At 37.7% G+C, this 22462-nt stretch overlaps 1 protein-coding gene across 3 annotated transcripts in view; it reads right to left on the minus strand.

Annotated features, from left to right (window-relative positions):
* The window catches only part of LARGE1 (LARGE xylosyl- and glucuronyltransferase 1), a 278913-nt gene that overhangs the window by 232616 nt on the left and 23835 nt on the right, over positions 1-22462 (minus strand). The window contains exon 1 of one of the 3 annotated variants that reach the window (XM_031050097.1): positions 13234-13292. The exons of the other annotated variants lie outside the window; for them this stretch is intronic. The gene's annotated coding sequence lies outside the window, so the exon portion shown is untranslated. Of the gene's footprint in view, positions 1-13233; positions 13293-22462 lie in introns of those variants that run through there. 3 annotated transcript variants of the gene reach the window in all.

Below are 22462 nucleotides of genomic sequence, written 5' to 3' on the forward strand. Positions count from 1 at the left end.
AGGCATGCCATATGTAGAGCATTAACTTAAACTGGGGCAAAGAAGATTTACATAATAGCTTTATACACTAATCGCATAGTCTTTGGACCTCTACAGTTGGCAAATTAAAAAACATGGTGCCCTATTTATCAGGATAATTACTCAGGGGATCCTACAACACAATAACTATATAAAATCAATGTAACGTAACTTTTTCCCCAATCCCAAAAAATCTTTCACAGTCCAGAAAGTACCAATTCTTACGTCTTTCACACTGTCCTCAAAACACCTTGTAGCACACATCCCAGGAACATGTGGACTAATTTGAACCAGTACAAAGACAGTAACTGGGAAGAACGGATGCACTGTCTACAGGCTTAAGTTTGATTGCCTGGGGAGGAGAAGTACGGCCAGTGAGGAATACAGAAGTGCTAGTATACAACCCAAATTTAGTGACTCAGGTCAAAACCAGGGAAAAACCCCAATAAATTCTCATCAAAACTGTTCTAAGAACAATGCTATAATCACCAAGCCTTATGAGATTTATTTATTTATCTTTAAACTGATCTGTGGGTTACACAGAATGAGGAAACTACATTAGCTGAAGAAAAACCCTGCAGTATGCTAACTGCACCCAGCTTCACCAAGCCACCTCTGTCCTGATCTGCAATAATTCTTCATTTCAGTTAAAGATCTCTGTTGAAAAGGGGTACTCAATTATGCCAGACAGCATAGCAGAATAGGGTTGAGAAAAGAGGTCCAAACAGGTAAGAACAACTAATTCTTTCACTTGGAACCTCTCCTGGAGCTGAATATTGCTGTATTGATCCTTTCCCAGAGACAGTTATAGAATTAAAGGCAAAAGCTAAAATTTAACTGGATCCTATTACTATTTACTAAGACCAATCAACTTACACTTGGCAAACCACTGAAAGAGGTGACCTCTGTTAAGCAAACTTAAAATATGCAATAAAATTAGAGAACATGAATTAGGTATTCAGTACAGGCAGTGAAATTGATAGCTTTTTGTTTAATATATATAACATTTTTCTTTCACGCACACTGACAGGGTTGCAGAGGATGTGTGTTTTAAGGAGGAATTCAGGCAAGAAAAACAGGTTACTGTTTGCAAATATGTCTAAAGTAAGAACAGCTTTATGATGCATTAGGAGAGGAATTCTAAGCATAAGGGTCAGCATGAAAAAAAGAGAATAATAAGCAAGAAGAACCTACAGTATGGCTGCCATGCAGGGAAGAAGAGAAGGGAGACTAAAGGTACAGGCAAAGACTACTGCCATCATCTTGGCATACTGCTGTCAAACCTCTTGAAGACTGTGGGGTAGCTCTGAATAGGGATGATAATTAGCTCAATATTCAAGGTACTTCAGCACACAAACAGTTGTTCTTTATACCTCAGTGGGACTATTCATGGACTGAAGAGTAAAGCACAAAATAAATTATCTATGAATGAGGTAGAAATCAATCAGAAGACATCACAAGCTATTCTTCAATTGAGACAACATATCCCCCACTGGTACTCACCCAAAGACAAAGCAGGAGACTGTTCAAAAGTCTTGCAAGAACAGTCTCCTAGGTAAAGCCTGATGGTTATTCTTTATTCAGGTAAAGACCTTCCTCCCCTTATCTACATCCCTACTGCTTTCAAATTAGCTTAGTGCAAGCCACACTTCAGAGAAACATAACTTAAGTCTGCATGATGCAGTTTCTGTAGCTATACATCTAGTTCACAACTATGAGACTCCTATGCCCAAGTTGTGACCTGTGTCAGTGGGAAAGCTGCAACTGCAACACCCAAGATGTGGACAGTGAGATGCATGTTACTGTTCAATTCCCATTACTTCTTATATAGTGTTGCTGTGGTGGCAGGTCTTGTTGCTCCCATACAAAGAAAGACATTTGCCTTTCAAGCCCCAAAGAGTCACTGTCCTTCTTCTCTGAGGATAAGGTAGGAGGGTGAATGGAAACATGATATAGGCCAAGCCAGGCCTATGAGCTTCCTATTAGGATCGAGCTGCTCTAAGTCACATAAAACAGATTTACAGATGAGATGGAAATTGCCTTTACTGGCAAGTGCTCCAGCCACACTGCTCAAGTTACAGAAGGCAAAGGCAGTGACTGGGAGAATGAAGAATCATCACTCTAGCAAAAGATCAGGTTTGAGAACATTTAAGGAACCTGAAAGTGTGTAAGTCCATGGGACCTGATGAGATGCATCTGTGGGTCCTGAGAGAACTAGCGGATGAAGTGGCTAAACCACTATCCATTGTATTTGAGAAGTCATGGCAGTAAGTTCTCACTGTCTGGAAAAGGGGAAACACTGGAACAGGCTGAGAAGCTGTGGCTGCTCCATCACTAGAAGTGTTCAAGGCCAGGTTGGATGGGGCTTTGAGCAACCTGGTCTAGTGGAAGGTGATCCTGTCCATGGCAGAGGGGGTACAATCTTTAAGATCACTACCAACCCAAAACAACATCTATGATTCCGTGAACTAGCACCCTGTCCTGTGCCAACATACAACTAAAATAGTTACATAACTAAAACATTTTAAGTAATGTCCCCTAATAAGAAGCAATTATGAACAAAACGTTTTTTTCTGGAAATGTATCAGTAAATGAAAACATGGAGCAGTATTTAAAATGTTCTCCTTCCCTCATTATCTTATGCATTACTGATAATGTTATAATGGATTCAATAGTATTTACAAACCAAATGATTAGTGAGTTTATAAACTGGTACAGCATAAACTTAAATATCACAACATATTACGAGATAGATTTGACAGTAACAAGAAAACCCTGTGACTAGTGTTTTGGTTTAAAATCAATCCCCATCATAAAAGAATTTGGATAATGTGCTAAATGTGGATAAAATATGCTATACTGACTGTCCTCATTCAAAACACAAACACCAGATCTAATAAACAGCAAGAGTAGTAATTGGCTGGATGGTTTCAAACAAACCAAAACCATACCAGAAGATCCTCCTGAAAGGAAAGTAGAACTCCTGGATCTGGACTCTGGCACAGGGAAGTTCAATCCATAAGAGAAAGTCAAATGGCCTTCTCTTGCTAAATGCAGTATGACAGAATTAGTGGTAAACAAGAAGGCTCTGTTTTGCAAATTATCAAATGCAAAGCGAAGTACTGTGGGCATCTCCTGCAGTGGTTTACATCCCACTTCACTGACTATGCTGATTATCGTTTTACAAGCACAGACAAGTCCTTTACTTGTCCACAAATATTTTTCCCAGAATAATTCTGCTTCTCATGCCAAGATATAGCTGAGCTCCTAGTCACTCTTCTGCATAATAGTCTCTTTTAGTAGCTCTGTACTATTGAGTTTTGCCATTGCAAAATTTGCTATTTGCAGCTATTAAAGCAACAGGATTTTCTAGATAATGCTACTTTTCCCAAGGTTAATATAAAAACTGTATCTGCATTATGGAAAATGTGAAATTTTCCCAGAAACCCTGGATGAACAGAATATGTCAAACAAGTGTTGTTATGTTATAACCAAACCTCAAGTTAAGTATGGAACAGTGTACACAGCTCAGCCAATAACTTTCCCACCTTGCTATCCAGAACCATGTAGTTTCCCAGAATCAGTTTGTATCCTGAAATACAATTTTCAAATGGATAGTCATCCAGACACAAGGTAAAATTTAGATTTTGTCCATTTGTCCAACTTTTCCAAAAAGGGAATAACAAACTTCCTGACCTAGCAATTTACTTCTGCACAGTAACAGATAACATGTAAGAAATACATGTGCAAGGACCAACACATAATGATGCACATGTTTTCTATCACAACTACAAAATTTCCTTTGGACAGGAATACAGGAATGGCTTAACGAAAAAACCTCCTAACTTGTATTTCCACAACTCTTTTACATTTTTAGTAGGTTCCTTATTAGAGTCACAAACTGTAAAGGATTAAAATACAGAAAACTAAACACATTCCTGACAGTAATGGTTATTAGTCCTTGGTCACCCCATGAGCTGGTCTAAGTTGTCACATATCCAGCTTTCCCAAATATCTGAGCAATTCCAATTGCTCAGTCAGACCCCTGTAACAGGCAAATAATAATACAATGGCACTCTATTCAGTTTCTCTACATGCTAAAGTGAGCAGCTCCTGCCTACAGAAACTTTCAAAGATTTAAGTAAAAGCAAGCTGCTCTGAGTATAGCCTGCAAGATCCAGCAGGCCTAACAGTTTTGACAGTGGCAGTTAATACAGGTATGCTAAGAATCACAGGATTCAATGTCCATTTAGGCACCTGCCTTTGATAGATGTATGAGTCCAGAAGAACAGAACATCAGGGCTACAGTTCAGGGCTAGGATAAAAAGTTTTAATCAAAGGAACAAAACATACGTTCATGACTAACGCTGAGAAAAACAAACTGATTCCTTTAACATTCCTGAAGTTCTTGACGAGTTCTTCATATATTCACTTGGGATCTTTACTCCTTCCCTACAGAAAGCCTCCTATGTCCTGCTCTGCAGAATGAGGTGCATTGTTACTGACCTGATAACTTACATTTCCCTCTGGGATTGCTGGTAATTCACCCAACTTCATACACAGGATGGCTGACAACAGGTCTGTTATGTGGCCTGGCCTCTTTTCCTAGAAATTCTTATTACTGTCTTCAAGGGCACTTGGTTCTCCAAGATGGAAGTTAACTCATGCAATACTGGATGGGATTCAGTTACTTCAGATTTTGCAGCTGTAAAATGCACTTTTTTCCCTTCCTTGCCCTTTTCTAACACCTCCTTTTAAGATAATCAGATCTATAAATTATATATGCAAAAAGGATATTCAATAAATCTAGAGCATGGGCCTGAAGCAGGGTAATGGTAGTGGCAGATGACTGATAGGTAAAGAGGGGAAAATGCCCAAGACAAATCATTAGACTCATGGATTGTCGTGGTTTAAGCCCAGCCACACAGCTCGTTAACTCACTCCCCCCTTGCTCCCCCAACTTCTGGAGAGTTGGGGAGGAGAATCCAAAGAATGCAGCCCCCACGGGTTGAGATAAGAACAATTTAATAACTAAGGTATAACACAAATCACTACTGCTACTAATAATAATAATGATAAAAGAAATAACAAGTGAAAAGAATACAACACTTCACCAGCCACCAACCCATAATTCACCCCCACCCTGCCTGACCGAGCACCAACCGATACCTCCTCCATCCCCCCAGAGAGTCCCAGCCCTTCCGGGTCTCTCCCGGTTACCTCCTGGGTATGACGTGCTATGGTATGGTATACCTCTTTGGCTAGCCTGGGTCAGGTGTCCTGTATCTGCTTCCTCCTCCCTGGCAGAGCATGAGGCTCAGAAGGTCCTTGGACAAACCAAACATTTGAGCAGTAACTCAAAACATACTTGCTATCAGCAACCGTTCTCAGCCCGAAAGTCAAAACACAGCAGTGCACCAGCTACCAAGGAGAAAAATGACTGCTACTGCTGAACCCAGGACATGGATTTACGGACAATCTCAAAATATGTGTTATTTTCTTTAACATAAAAAGTTCAAACACTTGGGTTAATTGGCAATCTTAGTTTTAAAAAGTATCTATATGGTATGGCTGTGAACATACCATGAAAATGTAACCCATATGTCCCATAAGGGCTCTGAACTAAAGAAAAATAAAATGCAGGCTGTTTTAAAAATAATATACCAGAGTATCCCATGTGATTCTATGATTCTGTGTTGACAGTGTTTTTACTTTGTATATGTAGTTCAATTTACACTCAAGTGGGAAATAACCTAGGTATCTCACCTCAGAAAAGAGCAATGCAAACCATGCAAAATCCAAAAGTATAGGTCCTTCCATCCTAACTGGTATGGCAAAGAGAAACAATCTGCTGTGCAATGGTTATCACAGCAATACCAGCTGTAATCTTAAAATCAGTTTAAGCTGACCTAAAACTGAACCATCACCATGAACTGCAGCATTGCCTTCCTTCTTGCTCTAAGTTTCCTATTTCTGCAGAAGTCCTGTGAATGGAAGTAAAACTGCCTTTTAGGAGTTTAGCACAGTACATTTCAAAAGAAAAGTGACATGACAGAGACGGATGTGCCAGTTTGATAGATAAAGTTACATCCAAAGTTGCTGCCAACAAAGTGCTGCCTAAGTTAGTCACCAACTGAGGAAGCTGAGTCCCGGTCAGCTGAGTTTGAAGGCAATAGGTGAAAACTCCTTGCCATACTTACCCATCATTCACTAGAATACTATAACAAACTTCAAAAATAGTAAAATCCAGATTTTCAGAAATACTATTTATAAATCAGCTTTAAAGGCTCAAACGCAATTGATTATTTCTCTTACCCCTTTTATTATTTTGATTTTTTGGCAAAATAGATTTTCTCCCTAGAACCTGTAATAAAAACTTAAATTAACTCAACTCAATTTTATATACTTCTTCATTCATGCTTTACCAAAATGATTATATCAAACACAGAACAATAAATACCTATCTGCCTCTATGAGTGATACCACTCTAGAATTCATAGTTGTTAAATATATCAGCAGAAAGGGCATACATTTTGCGTAAATGTTACAGCAAGGTTTATTTTCTGTGATCCAATACTAACATTTTCAACAACTGAGCTGTAGTAAAGAAAAACACATACATACACACATACATGCTATATGGGTATATAGACACACACTATACACACACACACAAAAGCATACACAAACACACACCTCACATTCTATATGCTATTGAAAGAATATTCTCCTTCCATTTAACAATTAGGTAGTAGACCTACAGAGACTATTCTACAGCCTTTCAAAACTTTTTAAAAACTGAAAAATATTTATTCTGCTTCTGCTTTCAAAGGGTTCCACAACATTCCACATGACACATTTCGTTCCACTAGAATTATGCTGTTTGAATGTAGCCTTTTTATAAGATACAAATGGTTACTTTATTAATATTTATGCAATTTGATTTCTATGTAATATTTTACTGTGAACAGCATTTACACAGTATGCAGCACCTAAGACTAGTCAAGCCTTTACTGTTGAGAACAATGAGATTCACAAAAGAGTATCCCATTCCAGCATCATTTTTTATTTACCTCCTTAAAACAACATCACAAACTCACAACAAGCCATGTTAGTGGAGAAATATCCTTAAAACAGTTTGAATATGCCAGTCTTCAAATCACCATGTTCTTTACCTATTCTACACTTGCATTTCTCTGATGTAGAATACTGCATAAAGAACAGTTGAGTAGGAGTTCACATACCCTAGCAAAATCTAAGTTTGTTACCTCTAAACCAGCTGAATGTAGGAAAAATTATGAGAGCTGCACCAAAGGCTAAAGGAATAAAGAACAATAGAGATTTGCAGATCACATACTTCTCTCAAAAATAATTTATAGATGCCAGAAGGAGGGATAGTGATTTGCTAACTTTCAAGTGCCTTCTATTTGCCCTTCTCTGCCCTCCCATTTTTATTTGCTGCTCATGCTAGTATTTTTTTCAATTCTTTTTTCCCCCTCCCATTACACGCATCACACCCATCTTTTTCTTTATATGATCTCTCCAGCCATTCTAAAATTACATCCATAAGTCCATTAGGAACACAGAAATACAATTAGGAAAAAGTATAAATCCATTAATATCACTTTTACATTGATTTTCTGGATTTGTCTGCACTTTACAACATTTATTCTTCACATTTCTTACTAATGAGATTATTGTTTAACAGTACTCCTGGACTTTCTAGAAACAAGCCAAACATCAAATTTCATACATTTCCTATGTTACAGCAGGTCTTGTAGCAGTTCAGAGCACACTAAATTGCTGGTATCTTAAAGAAAGACCCACAAGCCCTTGAAACCAAAAGCTAGATACCTATAGCTTTGACCCTAGCAACACATTTTGAAATGCTTAACTTCATCATCAAGAGTAGTTCATTCTCTACAAAATTGCTTGGTTTACTGAAGTGAATGCATGGTTTATGTGTTTGCAGAACTGCAGCTTAACTGAAGAGGAACAGCATTCTCAATATTTTGTTATCTCAGTGTTGCAGCTCTTGCAATTACTACAAGTTGCCTGATATTTGTTTTTCTTCTTCCAAATCACAAGAGCTTTAAGAGCTTGAAGAATTGAACCATAACAGCTCAAAACCCCAGATGTAAATAACAAGAATCTATTTTAAAATTCTATGTTCTTTTAGCAAACTTCTGATTTTAAAACTGACATAACAGGACTGATTTCATTTCTCAGTTGCACATGGATTCTGATGGCAGCTGGGGAGCTTCCCCTCAGCCCCCATTAACCTTTTAAATAAACAGAACATTACAAAACCTGTGTCGAATTTCCTAGCACAATGGGAAATTGTCTTTCTCTTTTTCAGTGAAAAAAAAAAAAAAGAAAAAGAAACACTGCTGGAACAGGAGCAAAAGCAAGTGTGGTTTAAGGCAGTATTTGTTCAAAATTTACCTCTTCCAATTAAAAAAATGAAAACATTCATTACCCTGTATTGCACTGTTTTACACTTCTGTAATCAACTGATATGGGCAAAATATTGAACTCGACTTGCTATTTCCCCTTAAATCCAATACTGTCCTAACTTCTTTATGCTCTTACATAGAATTCATTGGGCACATGGAAACAACAGCTGCTCTTGAAACGGCATGAAATTCAGACAGCTCTTTTAGACTTCCAAGATGTGGAATCCTTCACAGAAGAAATAAAAATACTGAGATCTCATTGTTAATTACCACACTTGTCAAATTATGTGTTCAATAACAACATATGAAACATCACACACAGTTAATCAAGACCTTTTTGTCCAGCCAAGTCTAGAAACATACAACAAAAAAGGATGAACACACCCAAGACAAACTTTACCAAGGCTGCCTACAAGTCTTGAATCTGGGAAGAGAACTCAGATTAAACTTAATCAGAGCTATTCAAAATGTAGCTTTATGTGGGGTTTCAGTTGTTTACTAAGGCTGCAATTGCTGACACTCCAATAAAATTCTACATATTGATAAGGAACTACTCAAAACAGATTTATGAGGACAGCTGATGAGATATTAGCAATAAATTACAATTTCAGAACCTACTTTTTGTCCATTCTGCTTTCACAATCTCAAGAAGAGTGGCACCATTTCAAGTTCTTAGAGATCAAAAGATGAAATAGAAATGCACATCACATTTCAATGGAAAAAACAAGAATGGAAAAAGAAAACTGATTGCTTCTGTAGGGACTTCTTTTCCATACCAGTTTTAGCTTTAAGACAAGGCCCCCTGGAACAGGATACAACCAAAAGCCACAGGCCTTCCCATCACTATAGATATCTTTGGTACTCCAGAAATAGATTTAAACTCTGGACATTTTTCTTTTTCCATGGTAGGAAGAAAATAAAAGCCATACTATGAATCTTTAACCGAGTATTGCTATGGCAACAAACATAATTCAGGACTTATAAAGCATTTTCCAATGGAAAATATACAGACAAGTTAGTACATGACTTTACAACACCCAGAAATGTGTAATCAATCAGGAGGGATTACTGATGAAAAGAGACAAAATGAATCTCAAATCTAACATTTAAAGATTTTAATTGCTCCTTTTTGACACAGTATTTAAATAGGATAATGATGATTATAGTAATGCTTGCTTGACCAGGTGAAAGAATAAGCATGGCTTTGTGACTGCAGTATACAAATATCTACAATGATCAAGCAAGGAATCCAAGCAGAACTGCTGTAAAATGGCACTTCCGTGTCTGGTAAACACTTTCATAGAATTTACAACTATACTTTGGTACACCTTTCAGCAAACCAAAACTCCTCTTTAACAGATCAAGTTTAAAATGATGGTGGTTTCCTGTGAAAAGCAATGGTATGTGGCTCCAGAAAAATTAGTTCTATCTATAACTCTGGATGAAGACCTACACAAGTTGGTCACATCACAATTGTTTCAGTTTCTCATCTAAATAATAATATCATACTAGCTCTCCCCTAATTCTTGCTCCAACTTTCCTTTTTATTAGGTTATGAACTCCTGTCCTGGTTTTAGCAAGAACTGTTTTTATGATTATGGTTGTAGAGGGGCAGTGCACAAATTTTGTTTGGGATTTCTGACTGTTATGAACAGCAGGTTTCAAACTGTGCATCACACTTAAAAGACTGGTGGTAAAGTCTTGACTATGGCCCTAGCGATCCAAAGGAGCTTGTGGCTGCAATAATCTTCATATTATTTGGAAACAGAGTTGAGAGGAAAAGGTGACAGCACATATACAGATAATTGGTTTTGATCCTTAAGCTTCATCTGTGTTACAGACAGCACAGTGATCACCTGCCCATAAACAGCTCGTAGCAGGGGGAGCTGAGAAGCTCTGTGCTATTACCACTTTCTTTCTTGTTCTCCCCCCTCCTTCCCTTTCTATTTTCAGAAGAGATGAGTCTAAAAATAAGGTGAATGGCACACAGCACAGCACTAATTAAATGGGATTCTGTTTAGAAAGCCTCTGCCTCAACAAAAAGGTTCAGGGAAATTCCAATTACCATTTTCACAAGTTAACCTCAGAGACTTGAAATCACCATGGTTTTATACTATAAATTGTATATATTACCATATATATTACCATTTCTGATTCACCTATGTAATTATTTTCAGAAGACACAAAAGTTGATCTATTCTATTAGTCTTTCAACATTAATTTTAATCTTCCAAGGGAAATTTTGAGTACTTGAATAAAGCTAGATATCAACATCTACATGTGATCAACTGAACTCTATGTCCCTTCTCCGATTTCATAAGGTAATTTCAATACTATGGATATGAGCAGGATGAAGGGAATACAGTCCTTTGAAGAATTCAAAGTAGACTCTTGAGTTAGCAATATATGGAGGAGTACGACTTTTATCAGTGCATCCAACTGCCTTGCTGTACCACCCTCCACTAATCTGGTCTAGAATTAACACCAAGAAATAGTCCAAAGAACAAAATCAAGTCACCGTAATCAGCATGTATTTTCTTTAACTACTGAATTAATTAGATTATTTCAATATAACCAAGATCAAAATTAAAACATGGCCAATGCTTTAATTGCAGCAAGACTGTAACGCATTCTGCTCCAGATTTGCAGCATTAGCACTTGCTTGGTTGCATTCATCTGACAACACTGCTTGTTATAGAATCATAGAATAGTTAGGGTTGGAAAGGACCTCAGGATCATCTAGTTCCAACCCCCCTGCCACGGGCAGGGACACCTCACACTAAACCATGTCACCCAAGGCTTCATCCAACCTGGTCTTGAACACTGCCAGGGATGGAGCATTCACAACCTCCCTGGGCAACCCATTCCAGTGCCTCACCACCCTAACAGTAAAGAATTTCTTCCCTATATCCAATCTAAACCTCCGCTGTTTAAGTTTCAACCCGTTACCCCTTGTCCTATCACTACAGTCCCTAATGAATAGTCCCTCACCAGCATCCCTGTAGGCCCCCTTCAAATACTGGAAGGCTGCTATGAGGTCTCCACGCAGCCTTCTCCTCTCCAGGCTGAACAGCCCCAGCTTTCTCAGCCTGTCTTCATACGGGTGGTGCTCCAGTCCCCTGATCATCCTCGTGGCCTCCTCTGGACTTGTTCCAACAGTTCCATGTACTTTTTATGTTGAGGACACCAGAACTGCACACAATGCTCCAAGTGAGGTCTCACGAGAGCAGAGTAGAGGGGCAGGATCACCTCCTTTGACCTGCTGGTCACACTCCTTTTGATGCAGCCCAGGATACAGTTAGCTTTCTGGGCTGCAAGCACATGCTGAAGCTGGTTCATATTCATTTTCTCATCCACCCACACCCCCAAGTCCTTCTCCGCAGGGCTGATCTGAATCTCTTATTTTCTTTGCTTGTTATGGTGGTCATCGATAAAGATTTCCCTTTCCCAACTAGTACAGCAAGCACGGGTTAAAACAGCACCACTTTTAAATGGCACAAATAATAGCTGTAAAGAACTCGCAGCGAAGAATATTTTCCAGACTCCAGAAATCTGCTTTTAAAATAAAATAAGTCATTGCTGTTATAACAGATGCTGAGAAATGGATTTTTTAAAAGCCCGTTTACATAGGACACACGCAAATACTTTTTTCTCTTTTTTTTTTTTTAACTTCCTCTGCAGCTGCAGCTAAGAAACTATTCTCAGATCTTTGCTGAGATAGTTGGGTGATTATCACGTGCAACTAAAAGAAACAAACATAAACACACTGTATGCCACATTAAGTTCTATTCCTGATAAAACCTTTGGGGGACAGAAACAGTCAAATGAACGAGGAAAAGACAATCTGAACTGATAAAATTGTGAAAAGTTATTTTACACTATTAAAAAGAGCATCACAAAATGAAGCCCAGTAAAAACAGCGCCAATTACATGTTACTGCCTCTGTTCATGATTCTATTGTCAATTCTACATGATCAAATTCGTCACTGTACAGTTATGGTTTTGAGCATCTCAGCACTTTTATTTAAGAAAACATAGTATAAATGGGTCCACATGTTATAATTTTATGCAAGTTTGATTCTAGATTTCTATTTTGACCTCACTGTATGAAGAGAAAGAAAATTTTCCATATCTTCATATGAAACCAAAACTAACCACCCGTTTAATAACATGCAACTGCAAAGAAGCCTTGATGAAGCAGTTATGTACAGCACTTGAAGAGAACAGAATAAACATAAATTTAAAAATAACAAAAGAAAGTCCCAAATTTGTTCCCCCTCCTCAGAAGCACAACCTTTCAAGGGTTAATAACACACTTCAATGTATACTGAATACTGGGGACTTTCTCAAAACTGGCCTTTTTAGATGATACTTATCAATAAAACGATTTCTTCAAATTCTACTTCTCACTCACGTGTAGATACTGTCCTTGATAACACCATAAAATTCCAGTTTAGAATTACTGCAGAAGGCCCATAATGAGAAAAAAAAAATAAAAAAATAAAAAAGGCATATCTTACTAAAAACCACAAATACAGCATTTACAAAAGGAATCTGTGCTGTTCTTCCTCCCTGCTTCCATATGGGAGGCCGTCAGTCCCAGAGCAATCAGATATTGTGTGGGCTGAAAATCATACTTCTGTAAATATATCAAACGTGATTTTGTTTCTCTTTGTGCTTCAAAGAATCTCTCATGCTCATGTTGTTTATTTTTAAAGCATGTGTCTGCACTTATATAAAGTACTTTAGAGATAGTTACCTGATAGGTACTTTTACTTTGGAGTAATTTTTGCTTTGCATCTTCTATCTAGCCTTTCACCATCCTTTTTCATCCTGGTAAATTGATGAGGAAAGGTCAGTGAGTATGGGAACAAATTTGGTATTCTCAGCTGAGCACCACATTAAAGACAAAATTGACAGGTGCAGGAAGATAAAGGGTAACTCATTTTCACTTGGTTAACTTCCGTGTAGAAAAGCTGGTACAGAGTACAGAAGAAACACTAACTTTCCTCAATACTTGTCAGACAGGCATTCAGGAATCAGTACTAGCAGTAAACAGATGAGAGTCAGTAAGACTGATTTGTCTATACCTGAGGACATTCAGATAAATTAATTCATGTTAACTACATATGCGGAATTCCAGTAGACCAGCTAGACTACATTTCGAGGCTCTGTGAATGGACACCTGTGCTCAGAATCAAGAGAGCTTCTACTTGGTTTGCTGTAATTCAACTGAGAAGAGAGAGTACCCACACAAAAGATTTAATCAAGTTAAACTAATTTCTTTAACATTGACATGTTAATAATACAGCTCAGTTTTCCAGTATCTTCATGTATGTAATCCTTGACTTCCCATATGAAATTTTATAGAAGCCTTGCCTCAAGTGAATACTTTTTTTTTGTTAAATTCATGTGCTAGAGTTCTAATTTATAGCCCCCAGAATAAAATCCAGTAAGTCATCAAGCAATCTCACTCACTGCTTCAAGTTATAACAAATTGCAGTCTGCTGTATGAAGCCTCTCAGGTGAGTTTCTAATTGTGAGGGAGAGAGATTGGATGCTTACAAGCAAAGTGCCTAACTTTCACTGCTCATTGCTTTAGGACATAGAACTGGTACTCATGGATTGGGAGTAAAATTCACATCCAGCCACTGTGCTTAGCTAGTGAACACCAGCAAGATTTGAGCCTCCAGAATAAAAAAAAAAAAACAAAAATGCACAAAAAAAATAAAATCTCCATGTAGGCTGCAACAGTGTTTAACTGTCCTGTGAATAGACACAATAAGCTTGTAGCAAACCTGCATAGGGCACTTGCATATTCAGGTTTTAGTGGCAAAGTACACAAGAACCAGAAGCCCTGGACTAGTCAGTGCCATCACTGCTAAAACCCACAGACCACACTCTTAGTTCCTACACTATCTAGGTTAAATCCAGTTTTTGTTTATTTGCAGAAGCTGTGATCACACCTCCTAACCGTATCTTGTATTTGCCATGGCTTTGCATAACTTCACTCATGCAATTACTTAAGATAGGTTTCAGATTCTTTAAGGCTCTACTTAGCCATTTCCGTATGCAGCCAGAAGAGACAAATTATGTTCTCCCGTGCTGGCTTGGATGTGAAAGACTGTAAAAACATGTACATTCTTAAATTTTATCTAATTACATATGTATGTACCCTTGCAAGCACATGCCCATAATTAAAGGTATGGCATCACAGTGGCACTTTCAGTTGTATCTTGTTTTCTCCCAGAGAGATTTCAAGACTCACAATATGGAGTCTAAATGACAAAAGAACCCTGTATTTCTCTCAAATATAGCTATGGCTTCAAAACTCATATATATGCCAATTATTGCAGAGAAAAGCAAAGAAGTTAGTTTAATCAAATCTGCCTCCCAATAACTTTGCTTTTTCTGCCTCTATGTTAACACAAAGGACAAGGAAATTCTTTTAACTATACTTTATTTCCAACTCCCAGAATGACAGTTACCAATTTGATTGTTATGTACTCTTCCATTATTTTAAAGAATTTCTATTTTAGTGATTTACCCTGGGTTTTAATTAGATTTGTTAGTTAAAAAAATAAATCTCATCCATGAAACACTGCACTTTTAAGCTTGAACAGGGGGAATCTTCAAACACAGAGACATAAATCAGGAAGTCAGTTCCCACTGAAAGTCCCACTGGGAATTAGACTCATGTCTGGGGTCTGTATCTTTACATAATTTCAGTGAAGGTTTTAAAGACGGAACCTAAAACAACATTAGTCTGAGCAATGTCCTAGTTCAGAGTTAGTTGTCATTACTGCTATGGCACTTACCTTGAAGAAAGGAGCTAGGGGTTCAGGCCCTCCTTATCCAGTGCTGTCTGGTCATGGCTTAAGCAACCAGTGAAAGAAGCAAACACATCTCCTCACTTTAAACACAATCTTTTACACGAGAGCAGGCCTTCCACACATGGGAAAGAACCACCGGCTTCCAGAACCAATCAACAAAAATCTTTGTTGCACAAAGAGACATGTTTGAACCTGACTTAAGTCATTCATGGATCAACATTTTTCCAAAAGAATCCTTCACACCTAAACCTGGTTTTAGAGCTTCTGTTAAGAGATAACTACTGTAACTTTTGAGCATTGCATAAAATGTAGGCTGAAAACTCTTCCAAAACTCAAACAATCCTAGTAAGAGTCTCCTATCAACGTTTACTAAAAACGTGACATTTACATAAGTCCCCCAAAAGGCTCACATTCTTAAGGGTGCATCCCTCAGTTCCTCTGCACAACAGTTGTCCTTCTTCAAAACTTCATCTGCGGTTGGGAAAAGACAGTTAAATTTCTCTGGCCTCTCCCCACTGCACTACACCTTCAGAATATTATCAGAATAAGAATAAATTCCTCCACTCTCCTCAGCTGCTCTCAGACCTTCTATAATGAAGGGATACTTTAGGGGGGAAGAAGCAAAAAGGGTCACAGGGCAGCCTGGATTCATTGACAAAGAATTAAAAGTAGTATTCATTTGGAATAAACCACTATCTAAAGTAAAATTTGGAGCATGTTTCCATGCCAATACTGCCTTTACAAATAGGGCAGTAAACTCAATTGGACTATCCATTAATTAAACCAAAATACAGCTTCTCTAAAATCTCCTGTTTACAATAGGATAAAGAATAGTAGCAGAGTATGCAAAAACACAACATATGACCAATTATGAAGGCACATGAGTAGTCCAAGGTATAGAACAACCACTTTCCTAGGCACCTTTCCAAATCCTGAGTCAAGTAGAATTACTGACTAGATATTTCTCCTATAGAAATCAATGAATAAGGTCAAAATGAGGCAGTCTACTTGCTGGCTAATATGCCTAGTCATATGACTAAATAATAAAACTCACCAAGAGGTAAAAGAGTTGTCACAGTTCAGAAGAACAAATGTCTATCTGGTTTTGGCACCTCTGGTATGTGGTGAACGATATACTAATATAATTCCTAACCATTTCTGTCTGCACAGGACAAAGTTAAGTTTTATTATTGAAAATACTCCTGATGCTCTCCTGCAGCAAGGAATAAACACTAAATTGTTACGTTAATGAAAAAACAATTGCAATACATTGCAATCTGACCATTTGCAGACAATAATATTTTATAGGTATATATGGTAAAAAATTTTAGTTTGTAAGACAATTCCTTGGTGATCTATATCACCTATATAAGTAATTTCCCCTGGAAGCAGTTGTGGTAAACAGCTTCTACTGCTCACGCACACTGCAGCTACGTACATATGCATAGGACGAAGCACAGATAAGGTTGCCAGCTTCAAAGAAGAGAGGGCAGAAATGGAAGCTTACTCACAAGTCATACATACTGGAGGTGTGAGGTAGGAGGTAAGAATAACAGCTCATCCTGAAAACAAGGATCACCACACATTCCAAAAATTAATCTGACACTGAATATAAAAATAATTATATATATTTTTATGTACATATATATATACACACAAAGATCCAGAAACCTGTCTTTTATCTGAATAAAAAGGTTACAGCATATACTACTAATACAGGCAAGACAGAAAAGCAGACCAAAGTTTTCCATGTAAAAGGATCAGGAGAAATAGTTTCAGTGGCTGAAAAAAATGTTCATTACACTGTCAGTGCAATGAATATCTATCTAATAACAGCTATAACCCTCCAAGCTCCCAGACAGGAAAATTGACCTTAGCAAAAATCTCCAGACTGAACTAAATACATTTGTTTTCAAACTTTGAACGCTAGGAAACACTTTAGAAAGTTGTATTATAATATAATTTTTTTAAAACAATTGTGAATTATAGATTTGACAGGCTCTGCCAGTAACAAATACACTCTCCCACTCACCAACTGTGGATAAGAAATTTTGCAAGGCAAATGGACACAAGATTTATTGCCTTCTGCAAATCTTAAAATTTCGTTTACATACAGATCTACATACATCATAAAGCTGCAAAGACACTCTAAGCACTGCTGTAAGACACTCACTACCTGAAGCTAGAAAGGAGCCTGAGACAACAGAGAGAGGTGCAAGGGAATTTTTTGCGTATTGAAGCAGCCTAGCTTTGCCTTTTCAAATCAAATACAGGCCTAAACTTTCACAAAGCTTCAGCTCCCTTTTTTTCCCCTGAATTAGAGTATGTAACAGAATGGCCACCAGCACTTGATGAAGTTTCCACTTCCTAAGGGAACTCAACTTGGCTAGCTGAAGGACAGAACTTCAGAACTCACATCAGACATAAAAGGGATGAAAGAACCTACCCCACAGTACTCTGTCAAAGGTGTTACAGAAATATCTCCCACTGCATCAATATTTCATGTCTCCTGGCCCCAGAGAGAGGGGAGGTTGCACAGCATCCCCAGCAGTGGAAAATACACTCTTTCTTTTTTTCTCTTTTTTTTTTTCTTGTTATAACAACCTGAATGCTACTTTAAGAATCCATTATAAAATCAGGAAGCTTCCCACAACTGTTTCCTTAGTTTCCAAGCCCTTGCCACTGTCATGAATCATACAGCACCAGTTAAATCCTCCTTTTAGATGTCACATACTGCTTCAAGATTAGCAATTATTTCTGCTCCTGTTCACTTTATTATAAAGCTTCACAGAGTGCTGTGTACACAGGCAGTGCTTTTCCCTTCAGCTTAGCTGACCAGATACTGAATCTATTAAAACTACTTTATTGATAAACATCATTTCAGTCACATAGATGATGAGCCAAGTTTCTTATTTTTCCTTTTAGGCGTCTGTGGAAGCACTTTCTTTACTATGAATACTAGCAACTTTGCTTTGTCTAGTAATTGAAATACTAAAATATCTCACTTGCTTTCCTTTAAAGCACAAGCAATTTTTAGTGCTCAGAAAAAAGGCAGCAGAGCTGAGAAATCTAAGTACACTGTGAAACAGACATCAGGTCACCTTCCTCACACAGACTTTAGGACATTATAAGTAACTTTCACTTCCCAACACCAACCAAATTTCACTTGCTTAGCGAGCTGCCAGGTGCCCTGTAGCTGGCAGTACTACCCCTTCCCTTAATAGCAGTTATCTTCTTCAACCTGAGTACTGCAGGTTGAGAAAGGCTTTAATCTTAAAGACTCTTTACACACTGCCTGCAAACACTACTGAATGCAATTCTCCCAAACACATTTTCTAAAGGTATCTAATGCACTGCAATGAAAAAAGATGTTATGTGAGGTCAATATCTCCTGTCACCCTTCTCTCTTTCATTTTCCACAATGGGTCTCGCACCCCCTTCCCCTGTTTATCAATATTGGCAGAGAAAGGCAACCATGGTTCCAGCTGCCTGCAACTTAATAAAAGGAATTAGGCAAAAGCATGACTTTCCATTGCTGCAAACAGAATAATCCATCACAGAAATAGAACACTCAAGAAAGCACTGCTTGAAAGGGGAGAAAATTAAGGAAGGGAAGAGAAAGAGGCCCATAAAATACAACTGAGGGAAAGTAAAACATTTTTTAAGATGCGTTTTAGAAGTTTACAGGGATTTTGCTGTAAAATGTTTCTCATGTCTAACGCAGTCTTGACTTAGCAGTTAATTAGCAAAAAAAAAGCTATTCTTCTGACTGACTTAATGTAACCTGTACCATGAGCAAGAGGCAGGACTAGCTGACTTCCCAAGGTACTTTCCAAACCTAATTATTTGACAAATCAATGATAAACAATAAAGGGGTTGTAAGATTTGCTGCACAACATTCAGAGACCTGAGAGCACAAGACAATCAACATTTCTACAGTGATTTCAAAATGGCTTGGCAGAAGGAAGACTATGCAGTCTTGGCTTTGAGGAGTCTCAGCAGGTTGACATAAAGATACATATAGCTTCATAGACAATGTTGTATCTATCTAGACATGATGCTTAGGAACAACAAATAGGCTTGCAGACAACTACTTACTCTAAAAATACTTTTTGTCCTCTACTTCTGTTCCATACTAAAACTGTTTAAAAAAAAAAGTTATATTCACTGCAGATCTGAAGAAAACAATCCAAGTATAAGAACTCAGCTCAACCCAGTGGTTAAGAAGAAATATATCAGAGGCACTACAGCCCAGATCCAGGGGATTTTGAAATTCCACCAAAGGTAAAGACGTTGGATTGAACTTTTGAGACAATAAAGGGAACAGAGGTACATGTGCCACTCACGCCATGAAAACCAGCTGTCAGGAAGGACAGTAGAAATGCAGGTCATGGTTAGTATATTCAAATATGATACAAAACTGAGGTATGTCATTTCTTTCTCCTTTTTTGAAGAGCAACATTTCTGTATTTATATTCAGGAAGCCATTAAGGAACAACAGAATCAGCATTACTACTGACTTGCTTGTCTAACTAAAATTATGAGGTTGATTTACTCATCTGTTGCAAACAAATTTATTAATCCAGGGCAAATTCATAAGACAGATTTTTTTTTTAAGTATCTTAAAAGTCCATTTCTTGTCCTTTGGTCCTCTAAAGGTGGATAATGAAAGTCAGTCAGATTAACTTTCATACCATCAGTGCAGCAGGGTTTGGGTTTCAGGCAATAACAATTTTGTCATCCTCTAAGATATGTTTATCACCATCACAATTTTATTTTTTTTTTACAATTCTACAGGCTTTTGTACTTCTTATTTTAAGGAAAACAGCTTTTACAGCACTTGCATACAGACTCATTTTAAAGCCCACATATTCTCTTGGCTTACTTTAAGGATAGACGAAGTTGGCAGCTGTCCATTGAGAAAGTTAGGATCAGTGAAAAGAAAAAAAAATCCACACATAAGTGTTTATTATTCAGTAAACACAATTATCACCCACCAGAAAATGGGCAAACTGGCAGGAATGATGACACCAATTCTTTTAAGAGTCTGCTGGAGATCTAAGAAGCGTTCCTGCCTACTCCAGAAAGTAAGCTAAAACCTTTTGGTGCATTCTTTCATTACAAGAAAGGCTGTCAATAGCTGCAAAGAACTCCTGTTAAGACTGCCTAGGAAAGACGACATGATGCCTACTGATTCTTACAAATAGGAAAAGTGCAAATGCTGGCAACAGAACTCACTTTTTTGTATCATACACTTATATACTGACATGGCTGATAGAAACCCCTGTTATGCAAACCTCAAGGACTTGAGAAACTGTAGATGTCTTGGTCCTATTTTTTCCCCACTGAAAAGTTTTACAGTCTTGACTATGAACAAAATCTTCAAAAACATCTCTACAGCCAATGGGTATCATCCCAGACTTCTTGAAAGAAAGTCAAGCAAAATTTAACATGGAAAAAATGAATTTTCAAGGCAGGACTTAAAAGTATTTGCATTCATACTTTTGTACTGCATGAACACAGGGAGCATGCAGACTCAACTCTTCCTCTCTAAATGGGCTTGCATTGTCACCCATGCATCTTCCAGGATAAATCAAGATGCTGTAACATATTTAATAGTGCAGAAACCAGCTCAGCTCTCAAGTTCAGCCCTGTAGATCAACCTGATCACAAACTTCAGCCCTCCCTAAACAGCTACACTGACTTTTATTTTACCACTTCCACTGCTCCTTCTCTTCACATTCACCCTACCACTACCATCACCAAAGAAAAAAAAAATCAGTTCAGTTACAAAAAACTTTTACGTATCTCTGATAGAATAAAAAAAAAAAATGATGGAGGAATCACCAAGCTGGTTACTTAGCTCTTTCCCAGTGTTAGTAATGTATTCTGCAGACTGTTACAGTCCATTTAAACAGCTCAGTATAATTAGTAGAAAGAAGATCTCTCCTAGTATGCCAAAGCCATGAAGAGGCTTGGGTCTGGAGTGATCAGTCAGGACCAGCTAGTATTCTGACTTTTGTTAAACAGTGTTTTGTATCTAAGCAGTGCTTACAACTATGTCAAAGAGGAGAAAGTTTGATAAATACATTATTTTTTGCAAGACAGCAATAAAAGTTTCCTTACCTAGTTTTAGAGAGCACAAGTGGTGAATCTTAGGTTGGAAAGTATCACGTAACCTTCAATACAAGGTCTTGTTTCCACTCATTTATACCTTTGCCAAAACCCCCAAATCTGAGGGGGTTTCTATGCTCTCTGCCTCCCTGCACACTGATTTTGTTCAGATTGTTATACCATGCTCTGCAATTTACGATCTAGCACAAGGAGGTCATTTGTGTAACCTCATTGATACTGGCTGAGATTTATACATCTCCCATCATAAATCACTGAGCAACAAGCATTTTGTACGACCAAGTTACATCATGCAACATGCAATCTAACCAAAGAGGTCAATCACCATGCCTAGCCTTCAAGGGTATCAGGATGTTTTAAGCAAGACATGGAGTAGGGTCACAGCCATTCAAACCCCCAAAATTAAACACTTCAGCCTGTAATATAGAAAATTACATTTTTTGATTGAGAAGTACCATAGAAGTTGATTCTGAAGTGTCAAAACATTCTTCAGAACAGTGTGTTCCATTAAAGTTTCAAGCTGTCAAGTCATATTGTGAGGTGAAATATCTGCTTACAATCTCCTCCAGGAAATGTCTGCACAACAGGTTTAAGTAACAGCTGTATAGGCAGCCTTAATTCTGACATTTCTTAGGGTGCTTAGTTTTTAATTTATGGTCTTGCACGTTTTCGGTGATGCAACTTTGAGCAACTTAACAGTTAAGCAGTTAAGATCCACTACCTCTCTTACTACTAGACTCCTAAAAACCCATGTTTATTGTTTCATTAATTTTCTTTTATTGGCATGAAAGTGTTCCAGTAAAGATGAGAATTTCAGCATGCTAAACTTAACATAAACACTCCAGGGCACAGGGGACTGTCATTTTTGCTGTTTTGCATAAATTTCAGTACACATTAATAACAAAATCGAAAAAAAGAGAATTTATTCCAAGTAATTTCAGTACTGATTTCCCTCTTTCACTTAGCTGATTTTTCCTCTCTCACAGCTTGACATCAGTATGTTTTTTTCAAAATCAGTTTCTA

The sequence above is a fragment of the Melopsittacus undulatus genome, chromosome 5 (assembly GCF_012275295.1).
Source record: "Melopsittacus undulatus isolate bMelUnd1 chromosome 5, bMelUnd1.mat.Z, whole genome shotgun sequence".
In the NCBI taxonomy this organism is placed as follows: Eukaryota; Metazoa; Chordata; class Aves; order Psittaciformes; family Psittaculidae; genus Melopsittacus; species Melopsittacus undulatus.